A 22556-nucleotide genomic window follows, 5' to 3' on the forward strand; every position below is an offset into this window, starting at 1 on the left:
GTAGGAAGCTCAAACTTAGCTTGAAAAGGTGGGTGGGCGGGGAGGGATTCCTCCCCTGGGAACTAGGAAAGCAATATGTGTTAGCAGGGATGGGATGAGAGTGTTCCCTCAGATTTGGAGCTGAGATTTGATACTACAATTTTCTGAGCTTGAAAGATGCTTATCATTTGTAACCCAGTTGGAGCAGGTGCAAAGCAAATTTTCTGTCGTTAGGAAGGGGCAGGAGGGACAGAGGAGCCAAAAGAAAGCTGAGCACCAACCATCCAACCGTGTCTTTTATGGCAAGCTGCTTTCTCAAGACCAGGTTTCAAGGTTCAAAAATGCAGTTAGTAATGTCCTATTTTAAATAAAGCCATTACAAGCCATTTTTAAAAAGCCATTTTTTTCCAAATGACCACTTGATCAGAATCAGTTTTTTTTAGCAAGTGGAGGCAATATTCCCATCAGATTTTATATAATAAAATCCTCCAACAGCACATATGACTTTAAATTCAGGGAGAATTTTTTTTTTAATTTTATTGACTCACTGTGAGATAGTTACAAGCTTTCATGTTTGGGTTACAATCTCACAATGATCAAACACCCATCCCTCCACCAGTGCACATTCCCCACCACCAATATCCCAGGTATACTTCCCCCTTTCCCACCCTCCCCCTGCCTCTATGAAAGACTATATTCCCCACATTCTTTCTCTATTTTTGGGTTTGATAGCTTGCAACACAGACACTGAGAGGTCATCATGTTTGGTCCATTATCTAATTTCGGCATGCATCTCCCATCCCAACTGGTTCCTCTAGCCATCATTTTCTTAGTAATCCCTTCTCTATTCCATCTGCCTTCTCCCCTCCACTCATGAAGCAGTCTTCCAGCTATGGGGCAAACCCCCTGGCCCTTGTATCTACTGTCCTTGGGTGTCAGCCTCATGTGATGCTACCCTACACTCCACAAAAGAGTGCAGTTTCTCTATGTCTATCCCTCTCTTTCTGACTCATTTCACTTAGCATAATACTCTCCATGTTTATCCATTTATAAGAAAATTTCATGACTTCCTCTCTCCTAACAGCTGCATAGTATTCCATTGTGTAGATGTACCAAAGTTTCTTTAACCAGTCATCTGTTCTTGGGCACTTGGGTTGTTTCCAGATTTTGGCTATTGTAAACAGTGCTGCAATGAATACATAGGTACAGATGTCATTTCTACTGTGTCTTTTTGCATCCTCGGGATATATTCCCAGAAGAGGTATTGCAGGGTCATATGGAAACTCAATTTCTAGTTTTTGAAGGACTGTCCATATTGTTTTCCAGAAAGGCTGGACCAGTCGGCATTCCCACCAACAGTGAAAGAGCATCCTTTTCCCCCACATCCACGCCAGCACTGCTTGCTTTTGTTCTTTTGAATGTGAGCCAGTATCTGTGGTGTGAGATGATATCTCATTGTTGTTTTGATTTGCATCTCCAAATTCAGGGAGAATTTTGGATAGAGAGATAGGACCACTGACTCTCTTACATTCTCTGTAGTTATCCTGAGGCTCCGTACTTTGGCAAAAGACTCTATAAGTTTCATAAACACCAGGTCCTGAAACTTCAAAACCACATTCCTTTCCTTTTTATCCCTTCATTTTTATTGTGGGGCCATAACTGCTGGTACAGGTCTTGCTCCAGCTCTGTGCTCAGGGAGAAAACCTGGCAGTTTTGGGGGGACTATATGAGGTTCTGGAAGATCAAAGACAAGTAGGCCATACACAAAGCAAGCATCTTGACTGCTGTACTATTTCTCAAGCCCCACATTACTTTCCCTTTTTTCAATCCCTACATTCAAATAGATTCCCTGATTCATAAAACAGCCACTCTGTACTTTCATGCTACCTGGCTGTTGCCCCCAGTTGCATGTTCTCTCATGCCATACACGGACACCTTTGTCATTCCTTTGCATAAATTTACCCTGAAAAATCAATGCAATCAGTTTTGCCATGGCATCACTCCTTTAGACTCCCTAAATCACCTACAGAACCTTACCAGCCTTTTCTCCTTCATCTCTCGCAGATATTTAAGAAACACTTATTGAACCTTTGTGTTGGGTCCTGGGAAGAGGGATAAAATGCTTAAGTGTAGTTTGTGCTTTAAAGAGGAAGGTGTATCTATAAGGAGAGAGACCACAAAATGGTAGTTAGTAACAGAGGCACAAGGTGCAATGGGAGTTTGAGAGGTGGGTAGTTAATTATCATTAAGAATCTAGGAAAGTCTAGTTGGCGAAGTTGTTTTTTGAAAGATACTTTGGCTTATCTGCCACCCTCGAGAATGCCATGTGACAACTGGAATGGGAAGGAATGGGAGTGAAGATAGACGGTCAGCAACTACACCACCTCCATTTCACTGATGACATCGTTCTCATAACAACAAACATTAGCCAAGCAGCACAAATGTTGGCTGACTTCGACTGAGAGTGTGGAAAGGTTGGACTGCAGGTGAATCTCACAAAAACAATGTTCATGAAAAATGAACTAGTCCCTGACGTTCCATTTGCTCTCAATGGAACAAACATCTCCAAATGCAGCAGCTATGTGTACCTGGGTCGAGAACTCAACATGAAGAGTGACCTTGCACCAGAACTGCGCAGGAGGAAGAGAGCAGCGTGGAATGCCTTCAAGAGCATCGAAGAAGTGGTTAAGAGGATGAAGAAGCTCCAGCTCCAGGCACATCTTTTCGACTCCACCATTCTTCCTGTACTAACATATGCCTCAGAGACCTGGGCCCTGTGCAAACAGGATGAGAACGCTATTCGGGTATCCCAAATAGAAATTGAAAGAGCTATGCTAGGAGTATCACGTTTCACTCAAGTGAGAGAAGGAATCCAGAGTTATGACCTCCAGCGACGGTCAAGAATCAGGGATGCCGTCTCGTTTGCCAAGTTGTCAAAACTCAGATGGGCCGGACATGTAATGCGATTCAGAGACAACCACTGGATTAGAGCTGTTACTGACTGGATTCCACAGGATGTCAAAGACCAAGTGGCCGCCTACCAACGAGATGGTCAGACTTCTTTGTAAAAACCCTGAATGAATGATTTGAGGCTCTTCCTGTTCCTGGAGCGAGCAGATATCACTGGGTTACATTAGCGCCCGACAGGGACAAATGGTGACGTTACTGGTGCCCGCTCGAGCAAATCGAGGATCAACTGGATGACACGTGATACAAGTGATACTTTGGTTTACGCTGTTTACCACTATAAATTCCCTCCTTCCTCTCATCTATCTCATTCCATCTTTTAACAGGTGCAGAGTGAGGCAGGAAGCTGTAAATGAGACCAGCAAGGCCAAATGCAGTCAAGTGAAATAAAGTTTTCTGTTTCTTTTTCTTCTTTCCTATCATGCTCCAAAATTACTGTATTTCTTTGCAGATAGAAGATAGTCAAGACATTTTATCTTTCCATTTTACCCGATCCCTGTTACTCAAAATTTTACCACTTTTTTGAAACCCACCTCAAATGTCACTTCTCCATTAAAGTCTTTCCTTATCATTAGTGTAATCCACCTCTCTATTTGCTATATATTTCTTCTATATATCTCTAGTATGTATTCTTATGCTATTTAGCCAGAAGATACTGATTTAAGACCCAGAATCTTTGAAGTACCTGGACTATTGCAAAATGGAAAAGACAGAGTAATATGCCACACTGCATTCAATTATTTGAAAATCTACACTAATCATGAATACACAAATAAGAGGCAGAAAAGGGGGGTGGAAATGATAGTGGAGCAACTGGGGTTTTTCTCCTTATCTCATTTCCTCAGTTCAAGGTACATAATAGGCGATCAACTATTGAATAAATGTATAAGAGGAGAATATTTGCATTAGGTTATCTAAATAACAAAGATTTTTATTCACAAAAAATTTCATACTTGCTCTCTGCTAAGTGGGTTCTAGAAACTGAGAGCCTATAGGCGAACTAGATCCTCTTTCCTCCAAGAAGCTTCCGTTCTAATTGTGGAGACAGAAACAACAGGTTATTCAAAGCATATTAAGTGTTAAGTGTTAGTAAGTTCTAGTAATAACAACACTGAAAAGTTGAAGTTTAAGCTGCAACCACCAGAACTCTGTAATGTGCCTGTTAAGTTTACAGATGGCAGTGGGGAGAAATGGAGTATGAGAACATTGGTCGAAGGAAGTTGACTCTGGTGGTGGGATTGATGCTGAAAAAGTATATGCCTAAAAGTCTATTATCACTAATTTTGTAAATTATGGTTCTTTAATTTTAAAAAATTATAAATTTTTTTCTTCAGTAAATAAGTGAGGAGTAGGGAGGGGGCCAGCTATTGTAGATAAGGGAGGAGTAGGAAGGGGGCCACCTCCCTACATGCCACCCACACGGCAGAGCCTGGCAAGCTACACGTGTCGTATTTGATATTTGAAAAACAGTAACAAAAATGGGCCTCGTTCCCCTGACCTTGGAAGACCCCCATTATGGCAGCATTCAGAAGGACAAGCAAGGAAGGGCTGCTAAAATCTTAGGGCCAAGCTAAGCTGCCAGAACGAAGAAGGACTGAAATGACTGTCTGCACTTTTAACGCACGTACACTGGTATTGGATGGATCCATCGAGGACCTGATGGTGCAAGCCCAGAAGATCAAGTATGACGTCATTGGATTGACCAAGATGAGAAGGCATTGATCACATCGTGCCATTTTTGACACTGGAGAAGAACTGTTCCTCAGAACAAATGACAGTAGAGGCATCGGTTGTGTCAGTGTCCTCATCAACACAAACTTGGCCATGAGCATTGATTTGTTCAAATGCCTTACAACCCGAATCAAATCTTATGTTTGAATAGATGTGGCTCATTGCCAGCAGTTTCTATCTTCGTCGTCTACACACCAACATCCAACTATGATGAAGAAGAAATTGAGAAGTTCTACATGGAGCTGGAGAAGTTCTATAAAGAAGACACACCTTTTACAAGGCCATTGTCAGTGACATTAATGCCAAGATAGGACCGAGAAGGTCACCCAAAGAATTCCACATTGGGACCCACACTTAGAATGGAAAAAACAGGGTGAGAAACTGTCTGAGTTCATCATGTTGACCAAGACCATCCATGGTAACTCGCAGTTCCAGGAGGTCAAATCTAAACGTTGGACATGGGAGTCACCCATGGACAGTTCCACAACAAAATTGACCACATCATTTTCAATCGACAGTTTTGCCTGACCAATGTCACTGTTGTCCCAAAATCCCAAACGGGATCAGACCACCATCTCCTTTGTGCAAAATTCTACTTCAAGGAGCAGGGGAAAAGGGCTGCAAGGTTTAAAAAGAGAACTCCCAGAATGAACACCAACTGGGAGCTCTTTGGCACTATTGAAGCAATATGGGAAGATGCTGTTGTTGACAACATTGATGAGGAATATGATCCAATGGTTCAGCACCTTCATGATTTTTTGAGGAACACCAAGAGAGAGAAAGCCACAAAAAGACACCTGTTTTCAGAAACTCCCATGCTCATTCGCCAGCGTGGTCTGGCACGAGCCTCAGGCAATCACAAACTAATGTCTGAGCTTGCAAAGCTATGCAGAGAAGTGATAAAGGAAGACCTCAAAGAGAGAAAAGCAGCAGTGTTGGCCAATGCAGCAGAAGCTGGGAAAAGTATTCGCAATGTACGCCTGCCCTTCACCGACTATAAGACCAAGATGACTGCCCGCCGACGTCCTGATGGATCTATCATATCTTCCAGAAGGGCAATGGAAAAGGTTATCCATGACTTCTACTCAGATCTTTTTGATAGCCATGTCTACCAGCCCACATACCAAAATCTGCAGGATGGATATGTCATTCCCAGCACTCTGCCTTCCAAAATATGACATGCTATTTCATTGGTAAAAAGCATACAGCACCTGGTCCAGACAAGGTCAGACCCAAACACCTGAAGAATCTGCCTCCAGTACTCATCAATACACTGGCTCAGCTCTTCACACATTACTTGTCTGAATGTAAGGTTCTGTCCCAATGGAAAACCAGCAGGACAGTCCTGTTGTACAAGACGGGAGATATCCATGACAGCAGCAACTATAGCCTGACCTGCTTGTTGTTTGCTGTCGACAAGTTATTCAATCCAGTCATCATGAATAGGATTGGCAGAACACTAGATGAAGAACAACCACGCAAGCAAGCTGGGTTCTGAAAAGGATTGAGCATGATCAACCATATCCACCTGATGACCAAGCTCACTGAGATTTCACAAGAGTTCAAGATGCCGCTCTGTCTAACGTTCACTAATTTAAAGAAGGCCTATGATTCTGTTGAGACTGAAGCAGTCATCAAAGCCCTAGCCAAACAGGGAATTCAAATTCAGTACATCAGTGTCCCCCGTGAGCTGTATTATAGATTCACCACCAGGATCTTACCATTCTACAAGGAAGTGATCATTAACATAAAGAGCTGGGCAGGGGGGGGGGGAGTTCAGCAGAGCGACAGCATTTCACCAAAACTCTTTAGTGCCACCCTTGAGAATGGCATGTGACGACTGGAATAGGAAGGAATGGGAGTGAAGATAGATGGTCGGCAACTACACCACTCTCCTTTGCTGGTGACATCATTATAGTAACACCAAACATTAGCCAAGTGGCACGAATGCTGGCCAACTTTGACTGTGAGTGTGGAAAGGTCGGACTACAGTTTAATTTCATGAAGACAATATTCATAAGAAATGGACTAGTTTCTGATGTTCCATTTGCTTTCAACAGAACAAACATCTCTGAATGAAGCAGTTATATGTACCTAGGTCGCAAACTCAACATGATGAACAACTTGGCACTTGAGCTGCGCAGGAGGAAGAGAGTGGCATGGAACGCCTTCGAGAGCATCAAAGAAGTGGTTAAGAGGATGAAGAACCTCTGGCTCTGGGCACATCTTTTTGACTCCACCGTTCTTCCTTCACTAACATATGCCTCAGAGCCCTGGGCCCTATGAAAATAGGATAAGAACGCTATTTGTGTATCCCAAAGAGGAATCGAAAGAGCTGTGCTTAGAATATCATGTTTCACTCAAGTGAGAGAAGGAATTCAAAGTTCCTCAATTGATGATAGAGAATCAATGATAGAGAATCAGGGATGCTGTCTCATTTGCCAAGGTGTCAAAAATCAGATGGGCCAGACACATAATGTAATTTTGAAATGACCAGTAGACTAGAGTTGTTACGGTCTGTCATGGGATGTCAAAAGAACATGTGGCCACTCACCTACAAGATGGTCAGAGTTCTTTGTCAAGACCCTGAATGAATGGTTTGAGACTCTTCATGTTCCTGGAGCGAGCAGATGCCATTGGGCTACACTAGCATGTGACAGGGACCAATGGAGATGTTACTGGTGCCTGTTTGAGCAAATCAATAAGCAATGGGATGACACGTAATGCAAGTGATAAAATTTTTTAAACATTAATCTCAATAGTGGGAGGAATGGGGAAAATATGACTTTCTGACCAGAGAAGATGAAATCACCCAGAGCCTTACAGATATTTATAATGACTTAACTTTTCATATAAGTGAGAGCCGTGGATTTTGAGCAGTGCAGCATCATCAGTTGGGTATTAGGTGGATCACTGTACATAATATGTAGATAGTAGATGCAGGGAGGGCAGAGAATAACAAACTAAGAACAGACGCAATATTCCAATAAATGATTTTGAATACATGATTGTGAATAGAACAAAATCACTGAAGTGGAAATTATAAATAAATTTAGACTGTGTATATATTTTGAAAGCAGAGAGGATAGGTAGAACTGTTTTTACTATTTGGAAATAATATGTAATAGAGAAAAATTAAAAAGTAATAAAATGTGTGGCTGTAGAAGAAGGAACTTGTGAGTTTTAAGGTGGAAAAAATAAAAAGTGGTGGAAACAATAAATTACGGCTTCAGTGAGGCTGGAAGACTTGAGGTGTTGGAAAAGAAGATCAGGTAAACTCGGGAGACAGAAGTCAATAGTCACATGGTTAGTAGGATGCTGAAAACTGAGGTTGAGCGCTACTGGAAGTGAAAATTACAAGATCTGAGGAAGCTTGATATTCTTATTTTACTAGCAATTAGCTCATGCCATCTCAGGACAAAATAGAAGTGCCTAGGGGATGGTACTCCTATCTCCAGGAGGTTTGTAGACCCTGTATTTGAAGTGACAGAAAAAAATGCTATGCTATCAAAAAATGTGTCTTCTAGGAAGAATATATAGGAAACATGTTTATATCAGTAAATTTCATAGTTATAAGTCAATTGCCTCATTACTTCAATTTTTATATGAATGCATGATAAAAATGAATGTTGTAGATGATTAGACATTGTACTGTGTAACTGGTGTTAGTGCTGGCAGAAAGATGGTAAACAAGAATGCCAACCCATAATAAAGTGAATTATAGCAATGAAGCCAAACCACCAACTCCTATCCTTGATTATCTTGCACTGACCTGCCCTGTGAGTAATTTCCTTAACAGGAAGTGATTGACTGGTTTCTCTGCTATGTGGGTCAAAATCCAGAGCTCAGGACATTGCTTTCAGTTGTAAAACTTGGCAACCAACGTAGTCAAATCAACTTGGTAACAATGCTTGTTAAGTTCATATTTACTTCCATCCCTGTGTGAAGGTCACTTTGATTTTATGTTCATTATTTTTATGTTGGGCTTACTCTAAAGAAATACTGACTAAACTCTATAGAACAGAGAAACTACCTGACTTTTCCTTTTCAAAAAAATTCTCTTTAGTGAGTATTCAAATAGAACCCTAATCTGTGAAAGGCATCTATATACTCCTGCCTCATACAGACTTGTCACTAACCTTCCAATATTTTCTTTCACTGTTTATGACTATTTAGCAAACTTCATAAATGCAGCCTATGCTCAGAAAACATTGGGCCCTTTGACCATCGTTCCTTAACAAGTAGTATTATTACTGTGAAATTGGTTTTATTCCTCAGTTTGTGGGACCTTGAGAATCAGATGAAAAAATTGCATGCAAAATTCCAGAGACTTATGGAAGTATAGCTATCTAACAGCTTTAAGAAAGGAGTTTTTGGATCCCCTGATGTTCTCTGTTTGGTCTCTCATAGGTCCCTCACAGGTTGCTTGTTGGTTGCTCATTGTTGGTTGTTCACACAGTTCTTGATTGACCTTTGAAGATAACTCACCAGTGCTATCCTTGACTTTCACAGGCTGCCCCATAGTTTGTCACTGATATTTCGTAGTCTGTCATTTTCCCCCCTAGAACTTATCCCTCACGGCCTGCTGCCCACCACAAGATTTTTCCTTCCCTACTCACTTTTAAGAACACTTACGAGTAAGAATGTAATGCTTCAATATCTCAATTCTATTCTATAAAGAAAAACTGCTTCAAACTTATGTCAAATTTATTTCCTCTAGTCTACTGATCATAGAAAATGTATATCAGGCCAGAGCAATAGTACAGTGCATAAAGTTCTTGCTTGCATGTGGCAAAATAGGTTCAATTCCTGGCATCCTGCATGGTCCCCTGAGCCAATATTAACCCGTGAGCATCATCAGGTGTAAAACGCCCCCCTCCCCCAAAAAAATAATGTAGCACTGTACCACTGTCACCGATTGTTCATCAATTTGCTCAAGCAGGCACCAATAACGTCTCCATTGTGAGACTTGTTGTTGCTGTTTTTGACATATTTAATATGCCATGGATAGCTTGCCAGGCTCTACCGTGCGGGCGGGATACTCTCAGTCATTTGCCAGGCTCTCTGAGAGGGACGGAGGAATTGAACCTTGGTCAGTGGAGTGCAGGGCAAACAGCCTACCCGCTGTGCTATAGCTCCAGTCCCCCCAAAAAAAATGAGGAAAGAAAAAAGAAAATGTACCATAAGGGCTAGGGAGATAATATAGTGAGTACGGCATTTTGCATGCAGCTAAGCTGGGCTCAGTCTCTGGCATCTTATATGGTCCCCTGAGCCTTGCAAGGAGTGATTCCCAAGTACAGAGCCAGAAACAAACCCTGAGCATCACCGGGTGTGGTGCCCCACCTAAAAAAAAAAAATCTGTATCATGAAGCCACATATATAGGGTAAAGAGGAGCAAAGCAATGCAAAAACATAGTATAGACCACAAGTACTTTGAGATAATACGTTCTTTCCCCAACCCTCCACACACACAAACACACAAGATTAAACAAGCTTTGAGAAATTAGGACCATAGTACAGTAGGCAAGGCACTTATCTTGCAAACACCCGACCCCTGTTTGGTTCCTAGACCATCATTTTGCTCCCCAATCCTTGAACTCAGAGCCAAGAGTAGGCCTTAAGCACTGCCAGGTGTGACCCACAAACAACAAGCAATCCAATCAAGCTTTATAATGACTTTATAATGAAGTCTATATTTGGGGGGTAACTAAATAGTAACACTCTTGATGGAAAACAGTACAGAGATTTCTCAAAAAAAAAAATAGAACTACCATATGATCCAGCAATTTCACTCCTAGGTATCTATCTCAAGAACACAAAACACTAATACATAAAGATATATGCACACTTGTGCTCCCTGTGATGCTACTTACATTAAGCCAAGATCTGGAAACAGCCTAAATTCCCAACAACAGATGAGCAGAGAAAGAAAGTGTGGATACTCTGTACTGTTTTCCATCAAGAGTGAATCAGTTTACGTTCCCACAAGAATAATGAGGGTTCCTTTTTCACAACATCCCTGCCAGCACTTCTGTTATTTTTCTTTTGGTTTTTGCCTCATACCTGTAGTGCTTAGAGGCTCCTGCTGGCTCAGTGCTTGGGCAACCATGAGCTGCCATAACTTAAATCCAGGGCTTTCTACATACAAGGCAAGTGCCCTATCATTAAGCCAAACCCTAACCCAACTTGTTCTGCTGCTTTGATAGATGCCATTTTCACTAGAGTGAGAAAATTTGCATTTCTTTGATGATGAGCATATTTCAAATGTGACTACTGGCAATCTGTTGTGTCTTTTATGGAGAAGTGTCTGTTAAACTCCTCTCCCCATATATTAATGGAAAAAAAATTTTTTTTTGTTAGATATACGAACCGATAGCACAGTGGTTAGGGTGTTTGCCTTGCACGCAGCCGATCTGGATTCAATTCCCCTGTCCCTCTCAGAGAGCCTGGCAAGCTACCGAGAGTATCCCTCCCACATTGCAGAACCTGGCAAGCTACCCATAGTGTATTCAATATGCCAAAAACAGTAACAAGTCTCACAATGGAGACATTACTATTGTCCGCACAATCAAATCGATGAACAATGGGAGGACAGTGCTACCATGCTACTAAATAGTATCAACTGTAGAAGAAATTTTCTGTTTTACAAAATTATTTTTAAAAATTTTTAATAATTTTAATACAATGTCATATACTTAGAAGGAATGACTGAATTAGAAAATGCCCATTTCTTCCCAAATGAGTTAAAGAAAGCACAATATGTTAAAACCATAACATGAGAGTGTTATTAAAAAACTATAAAAACTCACCAGGTCCTAAAGTTCTACCTAAAAACTTATCTACTAATTTCAAAAGCACACATTATAATGAAGAGATAAAAAGATAAGCTTCTGGGCCAGAGAGGTAGTACAGCAGATAGGGCGTTTGCCTTGAATGTGGCCAACCCAGGTTCAATCCCTAGCATCCCATATGGTCCCCCAAGCAATGCTAGGAGTGATTCCTGAGTGCAGAAGCAGGAAGAACCCCTGAGCATAGTTGGGTGTGACCCAAAAAGCCAAAAAAAAAAAAAGCCATAAAAAAGCAAAAAAAGGAAAAAAAAAAGCCAACAACAACAAAAAATTACTTCCTTGGCTCGTGGATAAATCAGCCTGGGGAAATCCTTAGCCTCAATGTAGGGAGTCATTTTACCTTACTGATCTTATCCTGTCACTATTTGTTTATCACTAGCTAACCCCATGCCACACCTAGCAAAGGTGGCCACTCCTAATCTTACTGATCTTATCCTATCACCATTTTTTTTTTCTATCACCATTTGTTGATCACTAGCTAATGCCCATGCCACACCCTGCATTTCTATTGGGGGGTCCCCGGCATGCATACTATACCACCTCCTCCCAGCAGGGAGGTATAAATACTGTAAGTGCTATAAAATAAACACCTTTTCTCCCTCCTCCAGGCTCTGCGTCTGTTCATTTGGCTGCGTCCCCTTCTCAGCCCCATGAAGAGTTCTCCCTGCTGAACAGAACGAGACCTCCACATCGATTTCCACCCCTCATTACTGTAAGATAGTCAAGTATAACCTGAGATGGCAAGATATTGGTAAATCCAAAGTAAAATCACTTCTCACCACCTCTCCTGTTGTCAATCCTGTTTAAGTTACTATATATCACCTAGATTATACCACAGTTCACTTTAAAATTAGTCTCTTGGTTGTTCTGTTATCCACCTATACAATTTGTTCTTCTCTTGACAGTGTACCCATTGTTAAAGTAAGTTATCTCACATTACTCGTGCGCTTCCAACTCCCAATTGACCTTCCCCTACTTTTCTCAGAATAAAATTTTTAATTAGATAAGCATGTGAGATGAAGACCCTTCATGCTCAGGTGACCCCCCCACCCCACCTTTCACCTCAACTCTCACTAGCTTGCTAACTACACTCGGCACATGCTTCTCTTGCTCTGCCTTTCATACTTATTGTTCCTTTAAGATATTTTCCCTTCAGATATCCATGTAACCTCATCCTATTTCTTTCAGTTAGTTCTCTTCTACAATTCCTCAGCCAATAAAACCTTTCCTTGACCATCTGTGTAAAACAGCACTTCCTTTTTCTTCGTTTTGTGTGGGGGCCACACCCAGTGGTGGTCAGGACTTAATTCTGGCTAGGTTCTTGGGGTTCTTTCCTGTCAGGACTCAGAACAACATACGATGCAGGGATCAAACTTGGGTCAGCTACATGCAAGGTAAGTGTCTACCCATGTACTATTGCTTTGTTCCCAAGACTTTCATCACATTCCCTGGTGGTATTGTATAATCATTTGATGTCACAGAAATATTTTTGATTCTTATTTCAACTACCATTTCTATGAACAAAATATTTGTGCCCTCCTTAAAGAAAATTCGCATGTTGAAATCTTAATCCCCAATATGAATCATTAGTAGGTGTGACTTTGAGGTGTAATTAGAAGATGAAGGTGAGTACCCATTAGGATTAATGCTTATAATCTAAGAAAGCACTTTATTCTTTCTACTACATGTCACAAAAGAACTCTCATCAGAATCTAACGATGCTGGTAGCTTAATCTTGAACTTACACAACTTCCAGAGACATGAAAATACAGTTCTTTTTAATATAAGTCACTTGGTCTATGATACTTTAATATATATTTTCAACAGACTCTATACCTCTACTAATCAAGATCAAAAACGCGTTGTTCTGCTCTCTGTTACATTTACCAGGTATCAGAATAGCATTAAGCACACAGTAGAAAACCAATAAATATATACAATTAACTGTCTTTTTAAAAATGTCAAATTTAAAATAAAGTATAAGACTAATTCCAACTGTCTTACGTAAATTATTAATACATCAGTAATTTTAGCAAAACAAATAAAAAACTGTACCTAGACTATTTTTTAAAGTACTCTGATGTAAAATAAACCCAGAAACATAAAATATAATTTATATCTGCCTATCTGTTTTTTTAAAATTAAGTCAACATAAGAATCAAAGATATATCTAAAATAATTTTTGCGGGGGTATGGTGCCACCAGTAGGTAAACCTGTACCTATGGGGTGAGTGCATCAGCAGCTTGATGAGACCTTCACCTTACAGATACCCCAAATTTGCTGCTGTGCATTTGGCCAGACCCCAACAACTTGGGGTCAAGTTTTCCAAGAATTAAATGGCCAAAAGTTAGGTATATGGGAAACACACCCACAAACCACTTCTGGCTCAGCTATATAAGCTCATTTATTGGCCATATTTCAGAGGCCCATAAATCTTGAAAGAGATCAAAAGATGCAGTTAGGCCCTGTAGCACAAAAGAGATAAGTGGGAACCCACAACTGAGAGCCCCAGGCTCACTTGGATCAGAACTTGGTCTCCTCCCTCCAGGTACCCAGTTTTCCAATAGTTTGGCAGTCACACCCACAAACTTCCCCTGGCTCCATGTAATCTCATCAATGGCCAAGACCCAGAGACTATAAACTAAAGCTTCCAGAACAGAGCACCAAAGAATGCCCTGACCCCATGCCAGGCTGTCTCCACCAGGGTACCTCGGAGGGGGAGCGGGTTGAGTATCCCTCTTTGACCCAAGCAGAACTCCGGCAGCCAAAAACCTCCAGAACCCAACCACCACCACGTCCAAGGCCACTCTCCACATGCTCGGACAAGCCTCACCCAAGAGGGCATGAGCCTCACCCCAAATGGATAAACCTCACCAGAGAGCAGACCGGCAGGAAAACCGAGATATGCAGGAACCCGTGACTGAGATCTCTAAGACTGCTCGGATGGGGACTGGGCCTCTTTCCCCAGGTCCCCAGTTTTTGAGTAGTTGGCAGTCACACCCACAAACATGCTCCTGGCGCCATGTAATCTCATCAATGACCAAGGCCCAGAGCCTATAAACTAAAGCTTCCAGAAGAGAGTGCCAAAGAATGCCCTGGCCCCGTGCCAGGCTGTCTCCACCAGGGCACCTCGGAAGGGGGGACGGGTTGAGTTTCCTTCCCTGAACCAAGCAGAACTCCAGCAGCTGAAAACTTCCAGAACTCAACTACCACCATGTTCAAGGCCACTCTCCACATGCTCAGACAAGCCTCACCCAAGAGCGTACAAGCCTCACCCAAAATGGGATGAACTTCACCAGAGTGGATCAGCAGGAAATATGTGGGAACCTATGACTGGGATCTCCAAGCCTGGTTGGATCAGGACTGGGCATCCTCCCACCAGGTCTCCAGTTTTCCAGAAGCTTGGCAGTCACACCCATAAACTGGCCCTGGCGCCAAGTAATCTCATCAATGGTCAAGACCTAGAGCCTATAAACTAAAGCTCCTGGAAGAGAATGATGCAAAATTTCCTGGACATTGTATTCTATCCATAACAAGCAATACAAATCATCTAGCATTGCCTTTTCGGCAAGTTTGAGTGGTGGTGAAACTGGTGTCAAAATATCAAATGTAACCAAAGTAGAGAGAGAGTATGGGGGAAATTGTCTGCCACACAAGCAGAGGAAGGGTTGGAACTGGGAGGGAGAGGGAATACTGGGGATTTTGGTGGTGGAAAGTGTGCGCTGGTGAAGGATGGGTGTTTGATGATAATATGATCATAGGTCAAACATGAAAGCTTTGTAGCTGTATCTTACGGTGAATCAAAAAAAGGGGGGGAATAATAATAAAATAACAAAATAAAGTTAACATTCAGAATAGAATTTTAAAAAAAGTAATATGGACTTCATGCCCAATTCAATCAATTTAATCAATAGCTGAATAAATAGCAGTACTCCTACATTATTAAATAAATAAATAAAATAAATTTTGCCACATCTAAATCCTGTAACACTTTAGCAGAAAAATCTATTACTATTTCCAAGTGAATATTTTTAAAACTAGAAGTAATTTAATTCCACATTTTCCCATACCTATAAGTTTTAAAACAAAGAAAAATTATATTTAAAATATGATGATAAAATTTTGTTAGGTTTGTAACAGCAATGAAAATAACACTAACTCTTTTGCTCCAAATCACTTTGCCTTCCAGAAATAAGCCCACCAATGATGATAAAAATCACCGTAGGCCTGCAGTCTTAAGTCTCCTGGTCACAAGTTTGTTTTGAAAAGCAACCTCAATTAGTCTACAATTGCCTTGGTTCTCAGTCCTTTTGGAAATATCTCTATTCATACTAGGGACAGATCTTTTTAGCATGCCAGTTTGCAACAAACCAGTAATGTAAAACAGAATGACCAACTGTTCCTCTGTAAAAAATGTGCTAATATGTACTAGTTTAAACTTGATCTATCAGTGAGCCAATGAACCATGAAGGGTGAGGGTTAATCAGCGAATTTTCTGAACAAAGCCTCATGAGAGCAACAGGGACTCCACTTCCAGATTCACATCTGTGCTGTTTTGAGTGGAGCATGATAGAAACTGCACGGTGCTCATCAAAGTTAAGAGTCCAGAACCTTGTCTGAGTCTTGTGTATATTCACAGCCAATTTATACAGAAAAGCAACCAAATGGTTGAAAAGATAAAACCCACAAACAGGATATAAAGACCTCAGTTAGCTGCAGCTCTCTGGAGCTATTAATATTAAACTATGCTCAGTTAATGTGTAACAACCCTTCACACATAAGATTTGACAACTTATCAGTAGCGCTCAGAGTTGGAGGTATTTTACATTAGATGGTTTATGTTAAAATGCATTAATTTTACTCTATTACTAGCAAAGTTTATGGATGTGCCTTACAAATACAGAATATAATCTATGGAGAATTTAACGTAATAGCAAGCATAATAACATCTAAGTTCATATAAAGCCTGAATGTGGGTTGTGAAATCTATTTAACAACTAAACCTGACTAAACAGCATTCAGTGCAAAGAATCACCCATTGTGGGGACCAATCACCTCCATATGACAGTATTTAAATGATAACACTCAAAACTACACAGATGAACAAGGAGAATAAGAGAATAGAGATTTTCCCAATTTTCTCTTCTTTTTTTTGAACTCTGTCTTCATGGCACCTAGATATGATAACATACTTGATATGATGTCACTCTTTATGACTTTACTGGCTCTTGTTTTATACCACAGCTGTAGTACTGTTCTTCAGGATGTACAGATGAGAATGTTCCTTGTACAATTAAGAATAATGTGTATTCAGTTTTTATTTTTCAGAGGAAAGTTGGGAGGGAGTCCTCTAAAGGTATAGTAAGCCTACCTATTCTAACCTCTTAAGTTAAGGTCGCTGTTCCTTACTCATTTTACTTTCTTCTGACCAGTCCCATAGTGAGAATAAATTTTTATTTATTATTTAAAAATTCACAGGGTAAATAATTTCTCCCAGTTTGTGGACTTTCTTTTAATTCTGGTCATCATGTGCTTTGACGTGCAGAAGCTCCTTAATTTAATGTAGTCCTATTTGTTTGCCTTTGCTTTCATTTGTTGTTTTCCATTGCTTATTCAGTGATATTTCATTCTAAAAGATGTCTCTAGCCTCAATGTCATGAAGAGTTCTTCCCATTTCTCACGATATTCCTTAACAATTCATGTCTGATATCAAGGAAATCAATCCGTTTTGATTTAAATTTTGTGCATGGTGTTAGAAAAAGGTATGAGTTCATTGTTCTTGCATGTGGCCAACCAACTTTCCCAGAACCACGTAAGAACATTTTCTTACTGCAATTCATATTTTTGCTTCTTTATTGAATATTAATAAGCATATACCTATGGGTCTGTCTATATTTTCTATTCCACTGATATCAGGGTCTGCCCTTATTCCAGTACCATAATGGTTTATTTACTATCACTTTGTAGTGCAGTTTGAAGTTTGTGAATGTGACAGTACCCGATCTCTCTCCTGAGTATTGCTTTGGTTATTGCGGAGTAGGGTTTATTGTTCCATGTAAATTTCGGGATTGTTTTATTTATTTATTTATTTATTTGTGCTTTGGATCACACCCAGCGATGCTCAGGAGTTACTCATGGATCTTCACTCAGGAATAACTCCTGGCAATGCTCAGAGGACCATATGGAATGTTGGAATCGAACCTGGGTCAGCTTCATGCAAGGCAAACACTCTAACTGCTGTACTATTACTCCAACCCCAATTTCAGGAGTGTTTAATCTATTTATTTGAAAAATATCATGGGTATTCTTATAGAGACTGCATTGAATATGTGTAATGTTTTAAGCAGAACTACCATTTTGATGATGTCAATCTTCCAATCAATGAGCAGGGGATATGTTTCAATTTCCTAGTGTCCTTTTTTAAATTAAGTATTATGCAGTGTTCTTTATATAGGTTTTTTACTTCTGATTATCATATAAAGAATTGATATTCATATATAAAGCACTGGTAGAACTTTACAAGAAAAAAGCATCCAATCCTACCAAAATATGGGGAGAAGAGATGAACATATTAATCCTTGAGCATGTTATAGAATTTTATGCTTACTTTTTTTACTTAGTTTATATTAAGAACAGTTTTCTCTTATAAAATATTGCACAAAATAAAAATAAAATAAAATGAAATAAAAACAAAAATAAACTTCCTCAAAGAAGAAATACAAATGGCTAAAAGGCATATGAAAAAAAATGCTTATTGTTACTAATCATCAGGGAAATGTAAATCAAAAAAACAATGAGATATTATATTTAATATGGTATTGCAATTACTTGCCATAGCAATTACGCAAGCAAAAGATATTAAGGGCATCCAGATATGAAAGGAAAAAGTCAAGTTCTCACTATTTGCAGATAGCACAATATTATATTTTCAACAATTATCTTTGCAACTTGAAATATACAATAATTACTTTAGGAAAGTTAATTTTTTTCTGCTTAGAACTTGATCAGAGTTAATTTTAAAAACTAGCACATAATTAAGGCTAATTTTACTTAAAAAAACATTGCCTAAAAACCAAAGAGATATCCACACAAATGTCTCAAGACCTGAGAAGGAGGAACACTAGGGCAGAACATTATCCTAGTTGACCAGTGAAGAGACAGGAAATTCATCAAAAATGCCAATTACTTCTTTAAAAGAAAAACATGAAAATACAGAATAATAAAAGAGTATAACATGATGATATTACTCAAATATATTTGTAAAAAGAATTCCTTTAATCTATCAGAAGATAAAGTAAATGCATGTATAAAACATTTTAGAATCTGGTGAAGCAACTATGTATTTAACACTTCAAAAATGGTGACATTATAAAATATTACAGAATAATCTCACAAGCATATTTTAACTCAATGTTTTTACTAGTTGTAAAGATTTTGTAAAGATTTTCATAAAGTAACCTCTGAATCACATATAAGTAATTAGGTGTTATCTTTAAGATCATTTAAATGATCTGAGGGGGAAAATATAATAATACTTTAATTTTACAGGGATGTGTTCAGTTGTAAAAATGAAAATTCTTGAAAAATTTTATGTACTGAGCTACATATCTCTTCATTTCCAGCAATGAAAAAGTAATTATCAAATGTAGTAGGTCTGTCTCTCTTGGTTGGAAACTCTAACAACTATAGTGAGTTTTGTGTTGAATTATGGAATGTAATCAAGGTAAAGAAAAAATGAAGTGAAATTCATTAGTTATACAGTAGGGGGTAGGGGGTGGGGGCGGGGGGTATACTGGGGTTTCTGGTGGTGGAATATGGGCACTGGTGAAGGGATGGGTGTTTGAATATTGTATAACTGACATATAAACCTGCGAACTTTGTAACTTTCCACATGGTGATTTAATAAAAAGTTTTAAAAAAAATTTTATGTACTGAAACATATGTTACCAGAGAAAACTGAGCTTGCTTGCAGTAGAAGTAGCAAGAACAGAGTTTGTGCAGAACTGTTACATTAGGAAGAAAGAGAACTCGGTTCAATTATGTTCAATTAGTTTGAACATTATTAGGTTCAATTCAGAAATATAAATGAGCAACTAGAAATACAGAGCCATTGAGCAGATTGGAGGTTCATATGTGAGATATTTAATAAATGGAAACAATAGGAATAAGGGGATTAATAGATAAAGGCACCTAAACAAAATTCTAAATAGGAGTCTTTTTTTTTTCTAAATAGGAGTCTTACTGAAGGAAGTTCTGTGAGAAAATGATCATTGGATCAGAGTAATTGGATTATGGAAAAACCTGCCCAGATAATGAGGGTTGTTAAATAAGAAGGGAGGAGTTCTAATGTTTAACAGTGTCCTTACTAAAAATAAATTTTGTGATAAAATGCATATATAGGCCTAGAAGGCATGGAAGCCTGATACTTTTATAAAATTAGCATCTACCCCACATGAAAACGATTAGTGCAGTTCTTAAAGTGTAACACTTCAATATATTAAAAAAAAACTAAGATAATTTTGAAGAATATTTTACTTCAAAATGCTTACTCCTACATGATTTACATTTGGAACTGAGAGCTACCTATAACCAAATTTCACCACACAAGTTCTGGCTAACACATCAGTTAATTCCGAGTCTATTTAAACATGTAAATTACCCTCAGTAAAAATACCAAGCATTTTTTCTACATATGAAAAGCTGATACTTAAACACACAGCTAATAATTAACCTCAAAAATTCATAGGAGAAGGTCAGAGCAATAGTACAAGTAGGGTGTTCGCCTTGCACATGTCAGGCCCAGGTTCAATCCCCAGCATCCCATAAATTTCCCTGAGCACCACCAGGAATAGTTCCTGAGTGCAGAGCCAGGAGTGACCCCTGAGTATGGTGTATGGTTGGATGTGTCATATACATATATGACATATATATGTATATACACACACAAACACATACATACATATATATAACTGAAAACAAAAACCTGCGAGAGAAATTGGTACTACCAAAGATTGAAATATACTACCGTTTCTTTAAATAAAACACTGACATTTGAGTAAAACTTAGTAAGTTTAGAAAATAAATCTAATAACATATAGAAAATTTGTTGGTAAGCTGATATGTGATATAAGTGGTTATCATAAAACTCTGGGGGAAATATAGCATTTAATAAATGGTGTTGGGACAACTGGAAAATTATTTGTAAGTAATTTTAATTATTTAAAAGTTTGTAAAATTCTTGATCCTAAAGGATTGTGACAGAGATTATATGAGTTAGTTTATGTTAAAAGACAGTAGAACAGTATCTACTACACACTAGATAAGCAATATAATCATCAAACTTCACCAATATTCATTGAGCTAGATATTGGCAAGCATATGCAAAAGAAACAACATTTACTGATTATAAACCATGTGTAAAATTCCAACCCAAATGCTTGTAAAACATGAATTCTTAAGATATTATATTTAATAAGCCAACAATTAGCTTAGCTATGTAAGCCAATAATCACATGTTCTATCAATGGTGTAAAAAATGCTACCAGGTGCCAGAAAAATACAACAGAGGTTAAGGTATGTGCCTTGTACTGGTCTACTCTGGTTTGATCCCTGGAACCACATGTAATCCCCTGAGTATCACTGGAGCAATCCCTGAGCACAGAACCAGGAGAAAGCCCTGACTCCTCCATTAGTATAAGAAATCACCCCTTACTCCACCACAAAAGAAGTGCCGCCAAACCTGAAAAGGGAAGTCTGATTTTTCTGTGTGGCTCAGCTTTGCAAAGGATTTGCTTACTGCAGCAGGCCTTGAACTGCAAACTGGATCTCACTGAATAAACAAAGATGAGGGGCATCTTAACAAGATGGAAGTTCCAAGGTCGGTCACCCACTCTGTGGGAAGGCACCAAAGTTCAGGAGAATATAGCCTACCAATAAAAGTAGCAAAGAGCACAGGAATCTGAGCAAACAATTGCTCCCACAAATTTGTTCATCTCTCTTCAGAGAACAACAAAAGTGGATAAACGGAAGAAGCACAAAGTTTACTCTTCTAGAATACATAAAATGTATTTCTCTTTTAACAATTGTATCACTGTATCACTATCATCCTGTTGCTCATCGGTTTGCTTGAGCAAGCACCAGTAACGTCTCCATCGTGAAACTTGTTACTGTTTTTGGCATATCGAATATGCCACGGGTAGCTTGCCAGGGTCAGCCATGTGGGCAAGATACTCTTTGTAGCTTGTCGGGCTCTCCAAGGGGGACAGAGGAATCGAACCTGGGTCGGCCACATACAAGGCATATGCCCTACCCTCTGTGCTATCGCTCCAGCCCTCTTTTAACAATTATAAAAATAAAATATTGATTCAAAAATATTTCAATTCATTCAATATATACCCAACCTGTCTCAAACAGCAACCAAAAATTCATACAAATTTCTAATAAATTTCCTGGAGTTACATGGAGTATTTATATAAATACCATGTCATTATCATTAATGGAGTCTAATGAATGCCAGGGGGCTTAATAATAATTTGTCACTTAATAGAATATATTATGTATTTTCTACTTATGCATACTGTGAGAAGGCTGCTTTATCACTTCTTACTTCATTTCTTTGTAGGGAAAAATTGTTCAATGATAATTTATTATATCTCATATAAAGACTTGTTTGAACTTTTAATATCTTCTGCAGTCTTACAGCACTTAAGATTTTCTGAGGAAATTCTACTAAACCTAAAGTCTGGAATTAAGTCTCATACCAGTATAATAAAAAGGTCTGTCCCCATGGCTTCGCGGCTGGCCTCACGTTCCGGGGAAAGGGCAACTCAGAGAAGCGATCACCAACTACATTGTAGTTGAAGGCCATGTGGGGGAAGGGAGTTGCGGGCTGAATGAGGGCTAGAGACTGAGCACAGCAGCCACTCAACACCTTTACTGCAAACCACAACAGCTAATTAGAGAGAGAGAACAGAAGGGAATGCCCTGCCACAGTGGCAGGGTGGGGTGGGGGGGAGATGGGAGTGGGGAGG

At 39.2% G+C, this 22556-nt stretch overlaps 1 protein-coding gene across 1 annotated transcript in view; it reads right to left on the bottom strand.

The window, feature by feature from the left end:
* CERKL (ceramide kinase like) overlaps positions 1–22556 on the bottom strand; it is a 121464-nt gene that overhangs the window by 35290 nt on the left and 63618 nt on the right. The window lies entirely within an intron of this gene.

Source organism: Sorex araneus, chromosome X (genome assembly GCF_027595985.1).
Source record: "Sorex araneus isolate mSorAra2 chromosome X, mSorAra2.pri, whole genome shotgun sequence".
NCBI lineage: Eukaryota > Metazoa > Chordata > Mammalia > Eulipotyphla > Soricidae > Sorex > Sorex araneus.